Here is a 21,649-nt window from a genome sequence, read left to right as displayed (position 1 = left end):
TGGATCTGCTGAAGGTGTACTGAACAGAGGGAAGGTGACTGTTTCCAAAATAAACCTACCTCTGCCAAGTCCAGTGATTTATTTGTAAAGAACCGTGGGTGTGATACTACCTAAGGCTAGTTTGAGCATGTGGGGGGCAGGTGTCCAGTTGGGATCCCAGTTTGGTAGATGCTAAAAATTAAATAACTATCAGTCAGTGAATGGGGTCCACTCCGTCAGTCTGGGTCCTGAAGAGAACTGAACTGAGTCAGAACCTAAGTTTTACAAATTGCCACAAAACCCGTTCAGCGATTTTACCAGGAATACTGGTATCGATTCTCTTCATTCCATAATAATAATAATAATAATAATAATAATATTAATAATATTATTAATAGTAATAATAATAATAATAATCATCATAATCATAATGAGGAAGCATGTAACTCATTTAACTATCATAGCGACTTAATAATACTAAACCAGGCAGTTCAATGTAGTGCCTTGCAGCAGGCACATTGGCACTATAAGCTATATTTTAATGATTTAATGATTTAAACCTATGAGTAACCAATTACGTACAGATCTCCGTAGCAAGTGCATGTACCACCTGTGCTATCTTACCAGTATCATTCACCTGTAATGCAGCCTGCATGGAGAAGGGGAAAGTGCACTTGAGTGGTTTTGGTGGGCCGAGAGGGCTGACAAAAACAGTCATTGCGCACTTAGGAGTGGGCAAACCACTTCTCCCCTGCCCTGCTCCCTTATCAGAGCAGCCCCTCCCATCCGCCCACCCGCAAAGCATCAGGAAACATAACATGGTAATAACTAAAAGTTATTAACATTTTATGTTTTTTCTTCTTGCACTACCAGAAAGCAGTGGTGCGATGCTCCTCCGCCATAGCGGAGAAGCCACCACTGGTGAAAATGAGTAGCAGGGCATACATGACTACAACAGGTGCTTTAACCACTTAAGCTGTTTTAAATGCAGTCGCTTTATGACTAATAAAGCAAGCCAGAATAGTTATACTGTTGAATTTTTCTTTATTGTCAATTTCTTTGATGACTACATTTGTAAAAGAAAGAATTCATATCTACTGGCAGACCACAGGCTGACTGTCACTGACTTTGTTTCACGAATGTGCCCTTCCTGACTCTGTACTGCCCTTCGTGAGTCTACCCCCTTTTTGCCCCCTCTCTCATTGGGGTGTTTCTGGTGTAAATCGTTTCCATTTCCGCCTTTCAAGCAAAAACACTGAGTCTGCAGGCTTTCATGGTTACTTCCCTGACATCAAAGGAAAGCAGGATGCTTCTAAAGTGCCATCTGAGCATTGCATCCAGCAGTGAAGGTTAAAAGAATTGACTCAGATGTGCAATATACATCGATGTTCTTTTATGCTTTTGACATTCGGCGTGTTTTGTTCTAGTTCTGCAAGAGCAGCTTTAGAGCCTGCACAATGTAACTTACAGAAGCAACACATTTACCTTTAGAAAATGCGTCTTTTTTAGAAGTAGAGTTTAAAAGTAGTATTTATTGTTCCTCTTTGGGACATGGTTCTTGTCTACTTGCACTTCCCACAATTCCTCTCAAGTGTGTCTTGGTGCATTTTGCAGAAGATTGGGCACACAGAAGCAAGTTGAATCCACTGTGCAGAGCCAAGAAGCTCCTATGGTGACCAGGAGCTCCTTTATGCCCAGCCTACATGCCCAAAGTCGAATAGATTATGTTAAGGATTTCTTTTGTCTGATGTGTGCACTGGCTGCAAGCAGGTGTCGGACGCCAAAGGCACCCCATCTGGATACAGCCACATCTTGCCTCCAAACTCAGCAGAACATCATCCACCTTGAGTGACACTTCATAGGTTGGCCCAGAGTAAGCCTAGGTATGAAAGGGGCAAATTTACAATAAAGTGACTCAGTGCGTGCTGCAAGCCATTTGGCTGTGCCGCACTGAGTCCCTTTCAAAGCATAAGGATGCAACATATTTACAACAAAATGTCGCATCTTTGTGCTTCCCCCTGTGCTGGCACACAAGCTGCTGCCATGCACCGGCGCAGGCACCCGTGCACCATGATGCAAGGATGCCTGCGTCATGGGGAGATTGTTTTTGTGCAGGAAGGGAACCCTTCCTGAACAAAAACAATATGAAATGCCGTTTTACAACTTCTATGCGTGCTGCATTAGCACACATAGAAGTTGAAACACGTCATTGTATCAATGATTGTTTATGTGCAGGAAGGAACATCTTTGTGTACATAAACAATCATCAGAGTTGATTTCCTCTTTCTATGTGTGCTGCAGAATGCAGCACGCATAGAAAGAGGAAAAAAGGAGGAGAAATTAATACATTACTCCTCGTTGCGCCTCCCTACACCTCTCCTGGGCTGCGTGCAAAGGGGCCATATTTACAAGGACGGAAAAAATGACGCAGGGTAGCTTTTCCAGTCCTTGTAAATATGGAGCAGTAAAATACGCCACCAGTGCGTCTCAAAAATTGACGCACCTGTATCGCAAAGGGCTTGTAAATCTGCCCCAAAAGTGTTTTGTTTTCTTAATATCTGCATGTTAAATTTGTAGTTATTACACTAATATTGATCACTCATAAGAGTATGTAATAAAAATACATTTCCCTCTCAATAATTAGTATCAGTTACTACTTCACTCAGTGTCACAAATCTTATAGAATACAGAAGGAGGATTGATTTACCATCTGAAAGTATTTCAACATATGTCTTTGCTTGTGACATGAGTTCGTTTTCAGCTTCCGATCACCTGCAGGACAACCATCACTGTGCACCTGCAGGACACCTATCACTGTAACTTGGTAGCCCTATGTTTGACGAGTCACCAGGTCTAAGCTGTGGGCGCTTTGGATCTTTGTACCAAACATACTAACCCATTTAGCTGCCAAAAAAAATACCTCGCTAACATACAAGCCTGTCTCCTAAAGGTTAGAAGAGTGCTCTGTAACACTGACTCATATTATGATGATTCCACCCGTCAGCCAGCAGATTCAATGGAGTTCTCAGCTGAAAGTGTGTTAACCAACTTAGCTGTATCACTAATGTTACTTCTTGAGACTGTCTGAATAAAAACAGTTCTCTACAGCAGGCATCTTAATCCCCTAAATTATTTTTCAATTAGTACTGTTTTTAGACATCTCGAGTAGTCAAGCAGAGCTTTACTATCACAGCTCACCTTGTTGTCAATCTCTTATGTACAAAGTTTTAAAAAAAAGCATTCATCATTATTGGCAACACCACTGACCTTGCCCTTTGTAATTCTACCCTTTTCTGCCCATTTTTCCTATGTCCCAGTTTATGATTTGTTGGAGTGATATTTTTCATTTTTCCAGCATTGATCCCTCATCATGTAAACTCTTCAAAGTGTTGCACTTCCATTAACTACCCATTTTTCCAATGTCCATATGGCCAATCAAGATCCAGTGCATCTATGGGCTATTTGTCCTGTGAGAAGAGGGGGCAGGTAAGCGTGTTCTTGTAATAAATCCAGGAACTTAGAAAGACCTTCTTGTGTAGACAGATTCAATGAACCATGCACTTTCTCTATAGCTCTTGTTAAGGTCTACTTTAGCTGCTTGCCAAGGCTCATGTCACAAACACTAGAAACATGCACAGAGAGTAGGGGACCTAGTCAGACCCTTCAGTTATTGGTTTGTTTTGGTCATCTCCCTTCATTGCTCATTCATATTTTTAATTATTTCAGTCTCATGATTAGCTATTGGCTACTGCAAGCCTGTTTATAGGTGGGTTGGTTTTTCTGACCCTTGACCAAAACCTTTTTAGCAATGGTTGAAATTCTTCGTTTTGTGGTATTTGTGACAATGGATGCAGATGCATTAAATACTTTTGCCCTTGTTAAATTTTTGTAGATCAAATTTAATATGGGGAAAACAGTAAAGTATTTACTGTGGCATTAGGATGTTGGTGCACTATTCATCTAAATCTGCATGTTGGTACCCAAAAACTCAGACTAGGTGTTATTTTTCCATACATGATAAACAACATACCCCAGGGTATTGTTAATTATAATGTGTGATAAATATTGCACTGAATCCCTGGACACGTATTATGAGGGCCAGGTGTTTAAATCTGCATGACTAAAGAGTGCTTTCGATTGCAGTGTAAGCAAAGGGTCTATGCACGATCTTACTATTCCCCACCAATTCCCCATTTTCAGCTGCCTCCAGAACAAATCTACTGTTATTCAGTTTCCCTGGTAGAGGACCAGCTACCAAATTCAAAGAGGGGGAGAGGGATCCCTCTACCTGCAGCAAACCCACCAGTGTAAAGGCTCTTAAGTCTGCCAGTCAGGTGCAATGTTTGTTGTGTCTCTCAGGAAGTTCCTTAGTTCCCGGCAACTATATCCCAGGTGGGAATATGTCCTTGTGACAAAGAAGTAATGACCCTACCCTGCTGAGAAAAGTTTTCCTCTGGTGTGTAGGGGCAATTGCAAATTTTCCCTAACCAGGACTACTTCGCATCGCATGCCAGTTCCCAGTTTTCCTCCAACTTAAACGGGGTAGGTGTATCTTCACTGCGACTTGATGGAGCTGGGGTGGATAGGCGGCCAGGTCTAAGGTTTGTGCCAGCGCAGACAGCTGAAGCTACACCAGTGAAAACCAAATACTGCCTTGCCTCTAAAGGGTGCAGGGAAACCCAGAACTTGAAAGGTCAGGATACAACAAAGAAATGTGATTGGGTGTTAAGGGTCATATTAATGCTGTGTTTGTGTCGCCCTTGTATTGCGCACAGGGACACAAAGGCAATGCAAAATCAAAGTAGGATTTTTCAAGCCACGCAAGGCCACCTTGCATGGCCCTTAGTGGCTTGATGAACCCAGAGTAATGCAACACAGCGCAATCACTGTGCTACCCTACTGTGCACCAAGAAAGCGTTGCACGGGTGGAGCATTGGTGTTCCTATGCATCCACCCATGGATTTTAAAACATTCCCAGATCTACCAACATTGGTAAATCTGGGAATGCGTCAAATGCTACGCCTCCCCAGGTGAGCCGTAAAGAAGAGAAATATATTTATATTTCCTTGTTACTTACTCTTTCTAAGTGTGCTGCATTCTGGTATGGTGGTCGTGGGTACGGCAAACTAGTAGCAGTCACTCCACCCTGACAGTTCGGTGGCAGACTGTCCATCAGGTAGAGGATTTCACCAGTAGAGACAGCTGAGGCTTCATAGTCTTAAAACCTCCTGCTCGCCAATTCCAAATGTGTTTGGGGAAGGAAGAGTTGGGTGGAGCAGGGGTACCATTGGGGCTCTTATACACTGAACTCTAACTGACCTCTTTTGTCCATTGCAAGCCAACTAAAAGTTTCAGGTCCACAAACTTATCCACTGACTATTGTTGAACTGATCATTAGTTTGATCTCATTATATCCAAGGCTCCTTCAGGTGGAATTCCCTCCCTCTTTGAAATTGGAAAGTGACCACCACAAATTCAATAGAGTCTTAATGATTTACGTACGATGACATTTGGTTAATCAGATCCTTCCCACAACAGCTCTCTACAGTTTGAACTCAGACTCTGTCTAGTCAGATATCTAAGACTGTTTTTTGCCTTTTCACCTAGGCTTTTAGGACTCTTGCTTAATCAAGTCTTTGTCATCTTGTTGGGTACATGTTCAACTGTGCATTTCTCAGTGCATTGTCTATCCCAGCTGGTTGATGATCTCCTACAGCAGTGTTAACAGTGTGAACTGCAGCACCCAGTCGGACCGGTAGCCCCCTCCCCCGTGCCTTGGGACCCTCACGGGTGAGTAGTCGCAGTTAACAAGTACTGCTTGATTGAATAATGTATTTTAATACAACTTGTCACGTGCCAGAGGACTTGCCCCCTCACAGCAACACTCTGCAAACGCGCCCTGTGGCGCATTTTAAGTTGGGAAAAGGAATTCCCCTTCAATACTGGGGGTCCTTGGGGGCCAACTAGCCCACCAGGTACCTCCAGTAAGTGTCACAGGGCTGCATTGCAGAGAGGTGGTCCAGGTCACGCCCCTTTTTACACCTCTCTGCAATGCAGCTCTGTGGCGCTTACAGGAGGTACCTGGTGGGCTAGTTGGACTCCAGGGACCCTCAGGATTCAAGGGGACTTTATCCCCCAACTTAAAACTTGCCACGGGGGGCGTTTGCACAGTGGTGAAGGGAGGGGGTGGGGCCTGTGGTAACATGTGTGCAAATACGCCCTGGGGCGCATTTAAAGTTGAGGAATGAATTCCCTTTCAATCCTGAGGGCCTCTGGGGGCCAACTAGTCCACCAGAATCCAGTAAGTGCCACTATGATGCGTTGCAGAGAGGTGGTCCAGGCCTTGCCCCTTTTTATACCTCTCTGCAAGGCAGCTCTGTGGCGCTTACCGGAGGTACCTGGTGGGTTAGTTAGACCCCAGGGACCCTCAGGATTCAAGGGGACTTAATCCCCAAACTTAAAACGCGCAACTGGGCACGTTTGCAGAGTGGTGAAGGGAGGGGGCAGGGCCTGACGTGAAATATGTGCAAACACTCCCTGTGGCACATTTTAAGTTAGGGAATTAATTCTTCTTGTATAATGAGGGTCCATGGGGGCCAACAACCCCACCAGGTACCTCCAGTAAGCGCCTCTGCGCTGCGTTGCAGAGAGGTGGGCCGGGCCACGCCCCTCTTTACTCCTCTCTGCATTGCAGCTCTGTGGCGCTTACTGGAAGTACCTCGTGGGCTAGTTGGAACCCAGGGACCCTCAGGATTCAAGGAGACTTAATCCACAACTTACAATTCACCAGGGAGGCGCGTTTGCAGAGTGGTGGAGAAAGGGGGCATGGCCTTTGTCTAACTCTCACCAATCCCACTGCGTGGGGCTTACTGGACGTAAAAGGTAGGCTAGTTTGCCCCCAAAGGACCCCCAGCAGTGAAGGGGACTTCAATCCCCATCCAAGAGCGTGCCAGGGAGCGCGTTTGTAGAGTGGTGCGCAAAGTGGGCATGGCCTGGTACGATTACTTACCAATGCTGCTGTGTGAGACTGACTGGAGGTAATAGTTTGGGAAGTTGGCACCCAAGGATGTCCTTGGGGGCCAACTACCCCACTTGTTACCTCCTGTAAGTCCCACACAGTGAGTTTTCTAAGACGTCTTCGGAGACCATGGCCCCCTTTCTGTACCACTCTGCAAACGTGCCTCTTGGCAGACTACGGTATGGGGGATGAAGTCCAATTTAGTCATGAGGGAGTTTGGGGGCCAAAAATCCCTCCTGGTACCTCCTGTAAGTCCTACGCAGCGGAATTCTTGAGCGTTGGTTGGACACCCAGCACCTTTTCTCCACCACTCTGCAAATGCGACTACTAGTTAAAGTAGCATATTTCTGCTCATCTGACTTAGAAGTAGTTTTAATCCCCCTGCCCTATTATGTACTAGGGGCTTACAGGGGAGGTCTTGCTAATCATAGGGGTACCCCAACACAAAGTGTTCCCTAGTGTATGTAGGTTTTTTCACTGTATTCTAAGTGTCTTTTAGCATAGCACTGGCTGTAGGCCTGGTTAGTCAGAGTCAGTTACCACCAGTACCCGTCAGAAAAAGTTATGGGCACTGGATGATTTTGCAACAAGGCCTCTTTCTTCTCCTCTTTTGGTTCTTTCTGCACATGTCTTGCTTCTTCCTGCACTTTTCTTCGTCTTTGTGGACTTCTGTTGCTTCTTTCTGCATTTCTTTTGCTTCTTTCTGTGCGTTTTTTCTTCTTTCTTCACATGTCCTACCTCTGTAGGCATAGTTGGAAACTAGCATTTAAAAAACCTTTGAAATTCACTTAAAAAAACATAGGTTTCAGGCATGTTATAGTTAGAAATTAGCATTTAAAAAACCTTTGAAGCGTCAATATTATGTCAGACATTCGTCGCCCATAGGTAGTTATAGTTAGGACGGTGTTTCCATAGGAAAATCATTCTTTGACTTGTCTATATCTTTGGCGCTGTGTGATGGTTCCTGATGAAATTTTCAACAACAAAAAAAGTTTGGCAGAGATTCTAGTTCTGCATGGAAAATTTCCGGGTCATCTGTCAAGCAGGAGCCAAGAAAAAGAGGAGGTCAAAAAAGTGTGTGTTCTCATGTTTATTCCCATAGAGATTTTAGACACGGCTACAGCCCGAACTGCAGGATGGAATTTCACCAAATTTTGGAGAAAGAAAGGTAGCCCTTGTCCCAGAAAGCTCGCTTTTTGTTATTTGGTGTAAAAAGGGATTTAAGTGGGATGAAAAAACAGGGGGTCGCTCAAAGGGGCATGTCCAATGTAAATAAGGAGGGGTGTGGTTTAAAACATATAGTGTGCCGCCCTACTGGTATTTTGCTGCTTCTGTCATTGCATCCAGATATATAATACAACAAGGAATATTACACCTGCAACAAGCTAGACTATTGCCTTTGTCATTGTTTGTTAGTTTAATAAGGTAAATAGGCAACCACTATGGCTTTTTGTATATAATATTGAAAATGCCTAGTTCTGAAATGAGGAGACTGAATGAAATAAAAGGAGTCTCCTTGAAGGTACATCAAAGGCAGTGAAGGGTGGTACTGCTGCAGTTATGATTTTTTTTTCAACCTGAGAACGAAGGCAAAAATGTGCTTCACTTGTTGCTGGATTACACTGGAGCCTTGACTCTCAGTGTGAATGGTCAGAGCGGCATCATGCTGGAGCAGAGTGCCTGTGGTCGTCTCTCTCCTAATCATCCCACGCTGTCAAGGCTGGCACCATGAGGATGTTGCTCCTGTGCTGCAAAAAGAGAAGCGAAATCCTGAGAGAAAATGGCTCTCTTTAAAGGATTTCCCTTCCTCCTACAACGCGGCTCAACTGGCATGACATCATGCCTTGACCTCCACTACTCAGTAGTGAGCAGAATTAGCATGCGCCCATCGATGTGCATGCTCGCACTGCAGTCCAAGGAAGAAAAAAAGAAAACAGACTACCTTTGCGAGGCCCAAAAATAGAATCCAATAGAGACCCGTTTTGAGGCTCCCTGATAATAACTGCCGGTGCTCAGACCTGGACAGACGTGGCCCACTTAAAGCCCTGGGTGTAAATATGTTCAGTAGTTTTCGAGATATTGAAGGAAATCCAAATTTGTATATCTGGGCGGAGCCTATCTACAGATCTCATGTTGAAATCTGATTGGCTGTCAGCACTTCAACCAGGAAGTGCTGGCAGCCATCTTGAGACCAATATACAAGATGGCACCCCACTGAAATGCATTGTAGTGAATGGTAGGTTTTAAGAGTCACCAAAAGGAAAACATATAAAGGTTGATAACAGACTTTTGTTACAATATATATTTTTTGTTGATGGTACCATACACATTTCAGGAATTATGGTGTACTCTAAGGTGATTTTACCTTGTGAAAAAGGCTTCTGCTGAGATTGTATTAACCATGTTTGAGAGTAAACTGTTTTCTCATGATTTTCCAATAGACGTTATGGAAGGTACTCCAGAAGCTAAAATGAGAGCATATTTTCTGTAAATTCACACTATCTTTCTCAGCCATATGAGAATGAATTTTGACATTCTCAGTAAAACATGTACTTTCAACAGGGCAGCCAGTTGATTCCCTTGTGTTCTACTGCAGCCTCCCAGAGTAGTCTAGAGAACACCTAGAGCAGTACCAGTCAAATCAAATCAAAACAGACTTTATTCGGTAATATTTCAACCATAAAAGTACAATAAAAACATACAGTACATACATCAAATTACATTGTAAATTCAGAGGATAAAAGAACTGTGATCATTACATACAGTGATTCAGTCATTGGTCCAGGCCAAGTCGCAGTTTAAGAGCCAGTTTTAAAAATTCAAGAACTTGAAGGACACTGTTGCTGTATAGCAATTGTAAGTATAAAAAGGCTGGTCGTATCTGTTTAAAATTCATTTCTTTTAAAAGAGCAATTAAAAAGCGTTTACGGGGGAATTCATAGTATTTACATAAGAACATAAAATGCATCATGTCCTGTGGAGACTTACCGTCGCAGCCACAGGACAGAGGATGTTTACAGAAGCTCTCCTTTTTGGGTCTGATAAGCAGATGTTGAAACTGATTAAATCTGAATCTTGTAAGCAGGAATTTATCATGGGTGCTGAAAGTGCCAAGTAGATAAGGCTCTGTTGACAAACATGTTTTTACCATAATGAATTTCCTCACACTAACTTTTTGTAGCTCAACACCCTCCCTCTCAGCCTTCTTACGCTGGAAGAACAACAGCTTAACTGAGTCAATATCCGCCTTCACAATTCCTTCTGGGTGTTCAAATAATTCCGGACGACCCATCTCGGTAAAACATGATTTTAAGTACTTCAACCAGGGAGTGCGTGAAGCATGCTCAAGAGCCAGGAAATCCTTAACAATTAGGTGTGTTAGGGGGATTTCCTCACATAACCACATTTTCAGCCAGCATAGCAGAGGTCGTAGGGTCAGGATATCACTCAGGTACCCTACTCCTAGTTCCTCATGTACTATGAAGTTTGAGGTAGAGGCCGAAACGCACAAAAGCCGTTTATAAAACAGATTTTCTGTGGTCTGAAGTTGTTCCCCCACCATATAGCCCCAAAGCTCACTCCCATATGCTGCGGTAGCTACAGATTTTGCTTCATACAATTTGATCATAGCAGCCGTTGGTTTTTTGCCAAGCTTTGACGCAAAGTTAAAAATGGAGGCATTAACCTTTGAAACATCACATTTTTTCTTTGCGAGTTGGGGGGCCCAGGATAGTTTAGAGTCAAAGAGTACTCCCAAATAGGAGAATGTACTTGAGAGTGGTATAACTGTCTCATCTAATTTAAAAGTATATTGTCTCTTTGGCTGTTTCCCTACCTGCATGATGAACGATTTGGAGTTGTTCACTAACAAATCCCTATCTTCCATAAATTTTTTGAATGCATTCAGTAACAATTGAAGGCCATTTTCAGTTCTTGCTAACAGAACCGCATCGTCTGCGTATAACAAGACTGGAATGCTTCTAGTCCCCACTCTTGGGCTGTCTGATTTTACCTCCCGTAGAACACCGTCCAGCTCATTTATATAAAAATTAAAAAGGAAGGGGGCCAGTATGCATCCTTGCCTAACCCCCTTCCCGGTTCTAAAATCCTCAGTTACAGATAAATCTTGGGAATACCTTACATTTGCACTGGTGTTATTATGGAGGTCAGCCAAAAAGTTTATAATATCATTGTCCACTCCCTTATCCTTCATGGACCCCCACAGCTTCCCCCTGTTAACACAGTCGAAAGCTGAGGATAGGTCCATGAAGGCCAAGTAGACTGTGCCTTTTTTAACGATGGTATATTTACTTAGTAATAAGAAGAGATTCAGGCATTGTGTTGTAGTCGAGCGGCCATTACAGAAGCCATATTGTGCGATGGACATGATGTTTTTGTCCCGTGTCCACTCAATTAGTCGCCGCAAAACTATTCTCCCCACCAGTTTGGCCACAGAATTGATCAGGGAGATAGGCCTGTAACAAAGGGGACTGTCCCTGTCCCCCTTTTTAAATATGGGCACAATTGTGGAGAGACCCCATGACGTCGGGCACCCTGCCCTTGAGGCTGCATTAATAACTGCCGCGACAATCGGTGCCCAAAAATTAGGATCAGATTTGAAGAGATCCGGGGGTATCCCATCCGGGCCAGGTGATTTGCCCGCTGTAAGCCCCTCGATACCCATCACGACCTCTCCTATACTAACATTCATACAAGGACCCCCAACAGTGCATTCATACGGTACCACATTAATATCTCCCCCCCCATACAGTTGTTTAAAATGAGCAACCCATTCCTCTTTTGAGATGACACATTCTAACCCTTCCCCTGGATCTTTCACCAGGAAGGGTTTCTTTAGCACCGCCCAGAATTTAGCACTGTTTTTCAGTGTTTGTGGTTCCAGGATCTCAGCCCAGGCCTCATTCCTCAGTGCCTCCTTTCTTGATACAATGGCTGTTTTATATTCTTTACGTGATCTCTGGACTAATTCCTTGTTGCGAGGTTTTAGCAGTAAGGCTGCTTTGAGATCACGGGGTGCTTTGGAGCAATCCTTATCGAACCACCTTGGGCCCTCCTTACCTCTATATTTTAGGGGTTCTGTCATTGAAATAGCTATGTTATCAGTTAAGGTTTTGAAATCCGATAGAACCTGGGCTGGGTCTGAATCAACTTGGGTGCATCTGGCAATGATTTCACTGCAGTTAGTTTGAATATTCTGATATATGAGGGCCGGGGTACACATAGACCATTTTAAACGACGTCTACCGTCCGTAGCTGTAACCCTACCCCGACCTAAATTACGTCCTTCTCTTTCCACCCAGGGGCCCCCTAGATGTATAGTCAAGGGATTATGATCACTGAGTGGATTGCTATCTATAGAGAATGAACGCGCAAACACTTGCATGGGGGCAGTTAGCAACATGTAATCAATAAATGTCCCCTTCCCGTGCCCTTTAAAGGTAGGGGTGCAAAAGCGCTTTGAGGGATCACATAAACTCATTGCAATCGTGAGACCGTGTTCGTTTAGTAGGTTATTAAAAAGTGTCCCTTCCACGGTATGTTCTAAATGTAGACCGTTAATTCTGGGACAATACAATTCCAGGAGGCTTTTGTCTAGGGGATCACTACATAAATGAGTGTTGAAATCACCCATTATCAACAAGTTGTGTGAACAATCCCTCATTGAAGTGCCTATATACTCACTTAAGGAATGGGCATAACTAGTAACATTATTAGTGGAGTTACAAAAGTTGATCAGACCAACCTTGCAGTTACCCGCCGATAAAACTAGACCTTGTATGCCATGATTATTTGAAGGCCTACTTACAGTTGTGCATTTCAGTGCTACCGATATGAACATTACCATACCCCCCTTTGGTCTACCCCGGGTTACTGGTATAGCAGGTACAAAATATGCCTTGTAGCCATCCATTTGAATATCACATTTCACTGACCAAGTCTCTTGTAAACAAATGATTTGGAAGCCCCTAATATAGGCTAACCAACTATCATCCTGCATTTTGTTCTCTAAGCCCGCCACATTCCAACATATAACATTATTTTTTGGTGTAATTGATGGAATCACCTCTAACGTTTGTGCTACAGGCGACTGGTCGTTTTCCTGACCCTCCAAGGCCCTCAGTCAGTCGCAGGCATCCAGCCCTGAAAGCATATCAAATCGGTTATGTGTAGGAATATTGTACCCTCTGTTGTTCAGATTCTCGGCATTAAAATTTGCAGGTGGTATCCGCCAGCCATTGGCGTTTCCTGCTGGCGTTTGCCACCCAGGTAGCCCACTAGTGTCATTGTTATACATATATGGTGTTGCCGAATTTGGTGTCTGAATTTGTGATATAGGTCTGTACCCACGGAAAGTATTAGGGGGGTTTTTAGGTGAGTTTTGGTCAGGCGCATAGAAATATCCCAGGGGTCGCACACAGACACTGTTTGTGTTGTAAACCAGTGAGGATGCGCGTAACAAGACTGTAGCAACGTGTTGTGGGTGCTGAAAATTAACGATTACACAGTCCCCCGTGGTTGATTTCCTTGAAGGTCCAACCCAATTTACTCTTACAGTGGATATAATTTGATCGTAGTAGTGGGATGGAAAGCCACAGTTTTTATTTAGCCATGCCACCGTTTTGTTTTTTAATGAGTCGTGTGATTCTCCATGAGGTTGTGCTGCAATTTCCTCATAACGCGGGACATTAGTCAGCACAACCACAAATGGGACGCATTCGGGGGGGAGATTTACATTCCTAAGTCTAGCCCTCTGAGGGACCGCTGGGCAATTGCCCAGGGGGGCCGGGGCAGGGGCCTGATGGGTCGGCTGAGTCACAGGAGCCGTGGAAACCGCGGCTACAGTAACAGCCACGGTTTCTTGGTTGGACTGCCTCTTCTGCTGTGTACTCTGTCCCCTGGGCAAGTGCTCCTTCACACTCCCGCCAGGAATAGTTGTAGGTGATATCACGGCTGGGGCTGGGACTGGTGCTGGGGTCATATATCCCGACACCAAACTACCCAGTCTTTCCACCTCAGAGGCTATTATGTCCAGTTTGGACATTATTGGAGTAATTAAATGTACAATTTTAGCCTCCAGTTTACCTACTATTGTATTTATTAATTCTTCTAACTTGGTGTCAGACAAGGACACACTTCCTTCGTTACTACAGCCCTCTTTATTGGATTCTTCCACCACCTGAAAGCTTGCGCTGTTAACATTAGTGTCCCTAGAGTTATTGGGTTGGTTGACGTGAGTTTTAGATTTTACAGACTTTCCCCCACGCCTCCCCTGAGTCTTTCTGCATTTCCTCACTGGTCTTTGTGTAGAAGAGACCTCCGGTGGTTCTTCTACTACTGAGTCCTCCTCTGAAGTGACAAGCAGTTCCACTGGATTCACTGGGTTCTCAGAGTGCCCCTGTGCCTGTACAACTACACTGGGGACCTCAGTACTATATGCAGCCTGTGCTAAGTTGCATTCTGGCACTTCTGTGGACTCATTAGATGTAATATCCATACAGGGTGGAAGACTTTTACTACCCAATGAAGCCCTACGTTCATTGTTAATTTGTGTAACTTTTTTAAGCACAAAGTTGTCCAAGGTACGTAGGCCCGACGTAGATGGGTCCATGGTAATGGTGGGCATATTAGCGGGTAGCAGGGCGACTATCTTAACACAGTCTCGAGCAACAGTTACTCTTCAATACTGCAGTATGTAACAATGAGGGAAACAGAGTCTTACTTGTACTTCATAGTCCATGGAGCCAGGATCCGTGGCCCGACCCGACCTCTTCCGGCCTCTGAGGGCCAAAGAGGGCCCGCCCTTTGCCCGGGCTTAGCCCGGCGCGGCCCCGCGCGCTCCCGCGAGGCGGGGGGGACAGCTGGGCTTTAAGCGCCTCCCGGCGCGGAAGTCCGGTGAAGGGAGAAGGCGATGCCCCAGAGACTGCTGGGATGTGTAGTTCCCGCTCAGGCTGCCGCGCTGGTCTGCGGCGACGGGGAACCACACGAACAGACTGCCGGTCGGCTCAGGTGTCAGTGCTCCCCAAGATGCGTTCAACCCCCGCTCTGCCGGGGAGACAGCTGGGCTTTAAGCGCCTCCTGGCGCGGAAGTCCGGTGAAGGGAGAAGGCGATGCCCCAGAGACTGCTGGGATGTGTAGTTCCCGCTCAGGCTGCCGCGCTGGTCTGCGGCGACGGGGAACCACACGAACAGACTGCCGGTCGGCTCAGGTGTCAGTGCTCCCCAAGATGCGTTCAACCCCCGCTCTGCCGGGGGGACAGCTGGGCTTTAAGCGCCTCCCGGCGCGGAAGTCCGGTGAAGGGAGAAGGCGATGCCCCAGAGACTGCTGGGATGTGTAGTTCCCGCTCAGGCTGCCGCGCTGGTCTGCGGCGACGGGGAACCACACGAACAGACTGCCGGTCGGCTCAGGTGTCAGTGCTCCCCAAGATGCGTTCAACCCCCGCTCTGCCGGGGGGACAGCTGGGCTTTAAGCGCCTCCTGGCGCGGAAGTCCGGTGAAGGGAGAAGGCGATGCCCCAGAGACTGCTGGGATGTGTAGTTCCCGCTCAGGCTGCCGCGCTGGTCTGCGGCGACGGGGAACCACACGAACAGACTGCCGGTCGGCTCAGGTGTCAGTGCTCCCCAAGATGCGTTCAACCCCCAGTACCAGTCTTATATATGACAAAAGTATGGCACACCTGAAGACATCATGATAGAATCAAGCTGGTAAAACGTAAAACATTTAATTTAGAAAGGAACAAAATGAGGGGGTTAATTTTGTAAAAAGAATGATGGTTAGTGCTGTAGAAAGAAATATTAGGACATGAGTTAAGTGAGTTCTCAAATATGTTCCTCATCTATTGCAATAAAACATTCTGACATACAGACTAGAACATGCACTTTCAACACCAGCAGCAGACTGCCAGTTAACTCTCTGGTGATCAGCATCTTTACAACAGTGTTTTAATGAGCAACTACAGTGCTAACATTTTTAATTTATGCCAGAAGTGTGGCACATCTGAACGCCATCTTGATGGAATGGAAGTGGAAAACTGAAAGCATTGTCTCCTGAGGATACTGGAGTAAATGAAGAAATGTGGAAGCTTCATAAAATTCAATTCAATTTCAAAGATTTTATTTCAGTTAGTTAGATAACCATAAAAGCACATACAATTTAAAATACATTTATCAACAGTCCGTGAATGAGTTAAAAACAATTAATTTGATAAAATTTCATCTTACATTCATCTGAGTGGGAAGAACACATATTAAAAGCTTAAAACAAAAGATTTATACACTAAAAGTTGTAAAAGATTAAAACATCGCTAATGACCCATTATTCACAGGGGCTCATACTAATGTATAAAAATGTGTGCCATCTTTATCTGAGCAAATTCCTTCGCATTAGCCACATAGAAAATAAAAATTTTGCTACAGCAGTAATTACCAATGCATTGGTGTCTGATTTCAAGATCCTAAAGAACACCAAATAGTTCTTAATTCCTACATTTTTATACAGCTGTATTATCCACTTTCTCCTGATGTTGCTATAGGCTGGGCAAAAAAGGGTAACGTGCAGCGGAGTTTCAGCCTCCGATTTACAGCCTGGACACAGACGTGCTGGACCCCCCTTCCACCTGTCAGTAATTGAATATAAAGGCAAGGTACCATATCTGAATTGGAGATAGAGCTTTTACGCTAAGGTTGGTTGAATAGCGTCTAGTTCCTGTTCAAAGCAGTAATCTATCTTGTGATCCAGGAAGCCATCAGTCAGGCTTGATGGCCTGGCTGAATGATAGATTTCCTGTAGATTATGGCATTTTATGGTGTCTGCCAAGGTTTTCTTTGAAATAGCTGGGCAGGAGACCCCGGGATCAAGCCAGAAATTCTCAAGCCCAATTCTACTTGCTGACTGCCTTAAGGAGGATAACCAGGGGGTCCTACCTGCACCCAGAGAGGCCATCACCACCTTTAGTTCCTCCCTGTAACTCTCCAACTCGGGAGTACTCCATAGTCTCCTCCAGTAGAGGAGCGGGCGTGAGGCGATGGCGTCTGCTATTGGTCTGATGTTCAAATCCAGCCTAAGTGGTACTAGTGGTGTACTTTTTGGCAGGGTCAGAATTTGCCTAATAAAGTTATTTTCTGTAATAGATAACTCATGTGACGGTAGGTGGCCCCAGAGCTCTTGCCCGTACAGGGATGAAGCTCTTGCTTGAACTTTGTAAATTTCAAGCGGCGCACTCACTATTTTTTGCACACTATTTTTTTGAACTTTTAAAATCCCCCCGACGGCCTGGGTCAGTTTTAAATTGGCCTTGGCCATTTGTGTACCCCACCCCATTTTGTCATTCAAGGATAGGCCTAAGTAAACAAAGTTAAATACCCTTTCTAGATTAATCAAAGTTAGATACCCTTTCATAAAAAATAGGTATCCCAAGATGCCCACCAGAGAAAAAAGAGAAAAAAAGTAGTACAAATATCACCCAAATGTAGTTCAAGTATACACAATGACAGAAGTGTGCCGAACATTTTATTATTTTGCATTTTTTGCAGTTTTATAGAGCACAAACTTGGCCCAAATGTATTGGAGTGCTTTACATGAGCATCAGTTACATTACACAAGTACAGTTTCATTTTGTTTTAGGCATGGAAAGATTAAGTCAATTGCCCAGAATCACAGGATATCAAGCTGATGCCGAAACTTGAACCTGGTTCCCCAGTTGCAAAGTCTGCAGTTCTGTCCGTAATACCACATCATCTGCGTAACATATAATCAAATGACCAGTGACCAACTGGATAAAAAAATAAAGATAGCAAATAATTCAAAATAGCTATGTCACTATTTGAGTATTTACAAAATATTTCCTCATTTTAATAGAGCACTAGCCATAATTTTTATGGGAGCAAGACACACTCATTTTTATAATTTCTAAAGGAAATGCTTTAGGTATTACAGTTTTGATTACATCAAGATGATGTCAGGCTTGCCACACTTTTGTAGTAAATTTAAGAATGTTAGCAATCTTGTTTATTAGAATACTGTGTGGAGGCAGAGGTTATGGGCACAGATTCGGATAATTGAGGGCAGGGAGGAGGGTGCAGAGGCAACAAGTTGACTACACTGACAGGCGGGAGGGGCAGCGGCACCACAACAGAACATATAGGGCAAAAGAAAAAGGAGCAGGGGCAACAAAATAACCATTTTGGACAGGCAAGAGAGGCAGTGGCAATCTAACAGACCATTGAGGGCAGAAGGAAGAGGCAGTGGCAGTACAACTGTATGTGCCAACAGAACCAAAAATTCCGGCAGGCGACTTCTGATGTTTTTTAATCTAAAGGGCTTTATTTTATCTGTGTAGTGCCTTAAATCTCCTCTTTTTCAATATAAGTTAGCGTTTCACAGCTGAAATAACGTTTATCTATCAATTGGGAAAATCAATTCCCCAGGTTTTTTTTCCAAATATACCTCTTACCAAGTTCAAAATGTTGGCACGTGTAGTACATTGGATCATGGGGGCAGGAGGAATGGGGTAGGGACATGGACTTGGATAACAGAGGGCACGACATAGATGTGCAGCAGCACCAAACTGACCTTACAGAGCAGGCGTCAGGGGTTACAGCAGCACAATACACCACACAGGGCAAGCAGTGCAGCAGAGCAGCACCACAGGCCATGGAAAGCAATAGGGAGGAGACAGGGCCATGTACATGGACAACGGAGAGCAAAGGAGTGAGAGGAAACAGCAGCAAGCTGACCATACCAGACAGATAGGAGGGACAGTCGCAGCAGAACGGACTATGAAGGGCAGGATGGGGGGCAGGAGCATGACAACAGACCAGACAAGGAAGAAGGTAGTGGATAGAGGCCTGCACATTGAAAACGGAGGGCAGGGCTCAAGGGGGCAGGGCAGGAGCAGCAAGCTGACTACGGAGGGTAGGCAGGATGGGTACTGGAAGCACAGCACACCATAGAGAACAGCAGTGAGACTAAAATGGCATACACACAACCCACAAAGGGAAGGTGGGAGGGGGTCTGGAGAAGCAAGCTAACCACACATTGCAGGTTAGAGGGGTTGGGGAAGCACAGAAGACCACGCATAGTAAGCAGAAGGGTTAGTGGCAGCACAACAGCCATGGTGGGCAAGAGGGAGGGGGCAGCAGAATGCACAAAGGACAATGGAGGACAGAAGGGAAGGGTAGAGGCTGGACACAGACAAGAGAGGGCAGGCGAAGGGGCTTCACAACAGACCACTCAGGGCAAGCAGGAAGAGCAGTTGCAGCACAACAGAGCATGGGGGCTGAAGGGAGTGGTAGCAAAATGGCGGATGGAGCACAACAGGGAGGGGATAGGGATATGGAACTTGGACAGGCAGGGTGGAGGTGACAAAGACAGGTGGCAGTCATCTGACCATGCTAGGCAGGTGGGAGGAGCAGTGACAATTCAACAGAACACTCAGTGAAGATAAGGGGCAAGAGCAGGTTCATGTAACATGGTGGGCAAGGAGTATTGAGCAGGGACATGCACACAGACATTATAGAGCAGGGAGAAGGGGGTAAGAGCAGCAAGCTAAGCACAGAGGCTAAGCAGGGGGGCAATGATGGGGCATAGAATTATGAAAAGGAAGGCAGGAAGAGTGGGCAGGGATATCAAGCTAAATGGACGGCAGTAGCAGCATATCTAACCATGCAGACAGGGCCGGACTGGCCAAAACGGGAATCAGGCCTTTTCCAGGGAGACTGGAAGGATGGGGGCTGGTTTTGGAGCGGTGGGGGCCAGTTTTGATACTAGGGCAGGTTTTTCAGCGATGCTGTAATATCGGCCCCCATTAACAAAAGCAGCAGTGCTGGGAGCCAGGTAAGTTAAGCAGCAGTGCTTCATGCGTGTTCCTCCCTGCCTCTGTGAGAAGGGGTCGGTCCAACAAAATTGTCAGGGTTGCTTTGGATTCCCAGTCTGACCCTGCATGCAGGGCAGGTGGGAGGGGCTGGGGTGGGGCATGAATTTGGACAGCAGAGTGTAGGGAGGAGGTGGATGGGCAGCAAGCTAACTGTTCAAGGTAGGGGGAAGGGCAGTGGCAGAACAAGGATCACACAGGGATGTAATGAGGGGGCAGGGGGATATACTTGGGCAATGTATGGCAAGGAAGAGGGGGGACAGGAGCACCAAGCTTGATTGGAGGTAGCACAATGCCAGCCCAGGCCCTGAGTCCAACCCCCCGTGCATTGTGATGGCCATCTTACTTAATGTTAACCTTTAAATTCACTGAAAAAAAGAACATATACAGGGATATTATATTTAAGAAATAGAATTTATTAAAAAACCTTAGAAATTCACTATGAAAAACAAAGTAACAGAGACGTTATAGTTAGGTTCAGATTTTACACGCACAAAATTATAGAACTTCAGCTGTTATATCTAGAGGTATTTCAAGTGACTATAACTCGCACTCTCGCTATGCACTGGTAATTACCCCAGATATTACATCATTCATAACATCTTCTATAACATCTTTGATAATATCACTGTAACATTTTCAGTAAAATCATTAATGAGAAAATTGTGCATGGCGAGGGTGCAAGTTATAGTTACCTTAGGGAAGAGCATGATTTATAGTTACTTAAAACAACTATAGCAGCAGAATTTCTATGATTTTGTGCGTGTAAAATCTGATCCTAACTTTAACTGTAACCTTTGTTTTTTTTAGTTAGAATATATATTTATATATATTTGTTATTTTTTTAATGTTTATTACTTTTATTTTAAAATCTATCCATACAAATAATATAAAGAGACAGCCCAAACCTTTGAGGCGGGTAAACTCAAAAAGTACAGCACCAATCACAACACCCAATACAGCATTGGAAAGGGCAGTTGCAGCAGAAGGACATAGGCTATGCAGACGCCCACCATATACATTTCAAAGGTAAAAGAACCGTGCGAGCAAAGTAGTCCCTTGTGGGCGTGTCTGCTTTGTGCTGTGGGCCTGTGCTGGGGGGCGTGACAAACGCTGGGGGCGTGTGGTACGTTCCGCCCTTCATGCCATGTCTTTTATCGTGTGCTAATCCCACCCTGCTCCCTTTAAATACCCCTGCACCCCATAATCTTAACCCACCCTTACTACTTAAAATACCCCAACACCCTTAAACACTAACCCATCTTAACCCTATAAATATACCCTGTACCCCAAAACCCAAACCTATCCCTAAACCCTAAAAATACCCCTATACCCCAAAACCCAAACCTAGCCCTGAACCCTATAAATACCCCTGTACCTCAAAACCCAAACCTACCCCTGAACCCTAAAAACACCCCTGTACCCCAAAACCCAAACCTAGCCCTGAACCCTAAAAATAACCCTGTACCCCAAAACCCAAACCTTCCCCTGAACCCTTAAAATACCCCTGTACCCCAAACCCCAAACCTACCTCTGATGCCCTAAAAATACCCCTGTACCCCAAAACGCAAACCTAGCCCTGAACCCTTAAAATACCCCTGTACCCCAAAACCCAAACCTACCTCTGAACCCTAAAAATAACCCTGTACCCCAAAACCCAAACCTAGCCCTTAACCATAAAAATAACCCTGTACCCCAAAACCAAAACCTACCCCTGAACCCTAAAAATACCCATGTACCCCAAAACACAAACCTACCGCTGAA

The sequence above is a fragment of the Lissotriton vulgaris genome, chromosome 9, assembly GCF_964263255.1.
Source record: "Lissotriton vulgaris chromosome 9, aLisVul1.2, whole genome shotgun sequence".
Taxonomy (NCBI): Eukaryota; Metazoa; Chordata; class Amphibia; order Caudata; family Salamandridae; genus Lissotriton; species Lissotriton vulgaris.
The sequence above is the reverse complement of the archived record's forward strand: the minus strand, read 5'-3'. Positions refer to the sequence as shown.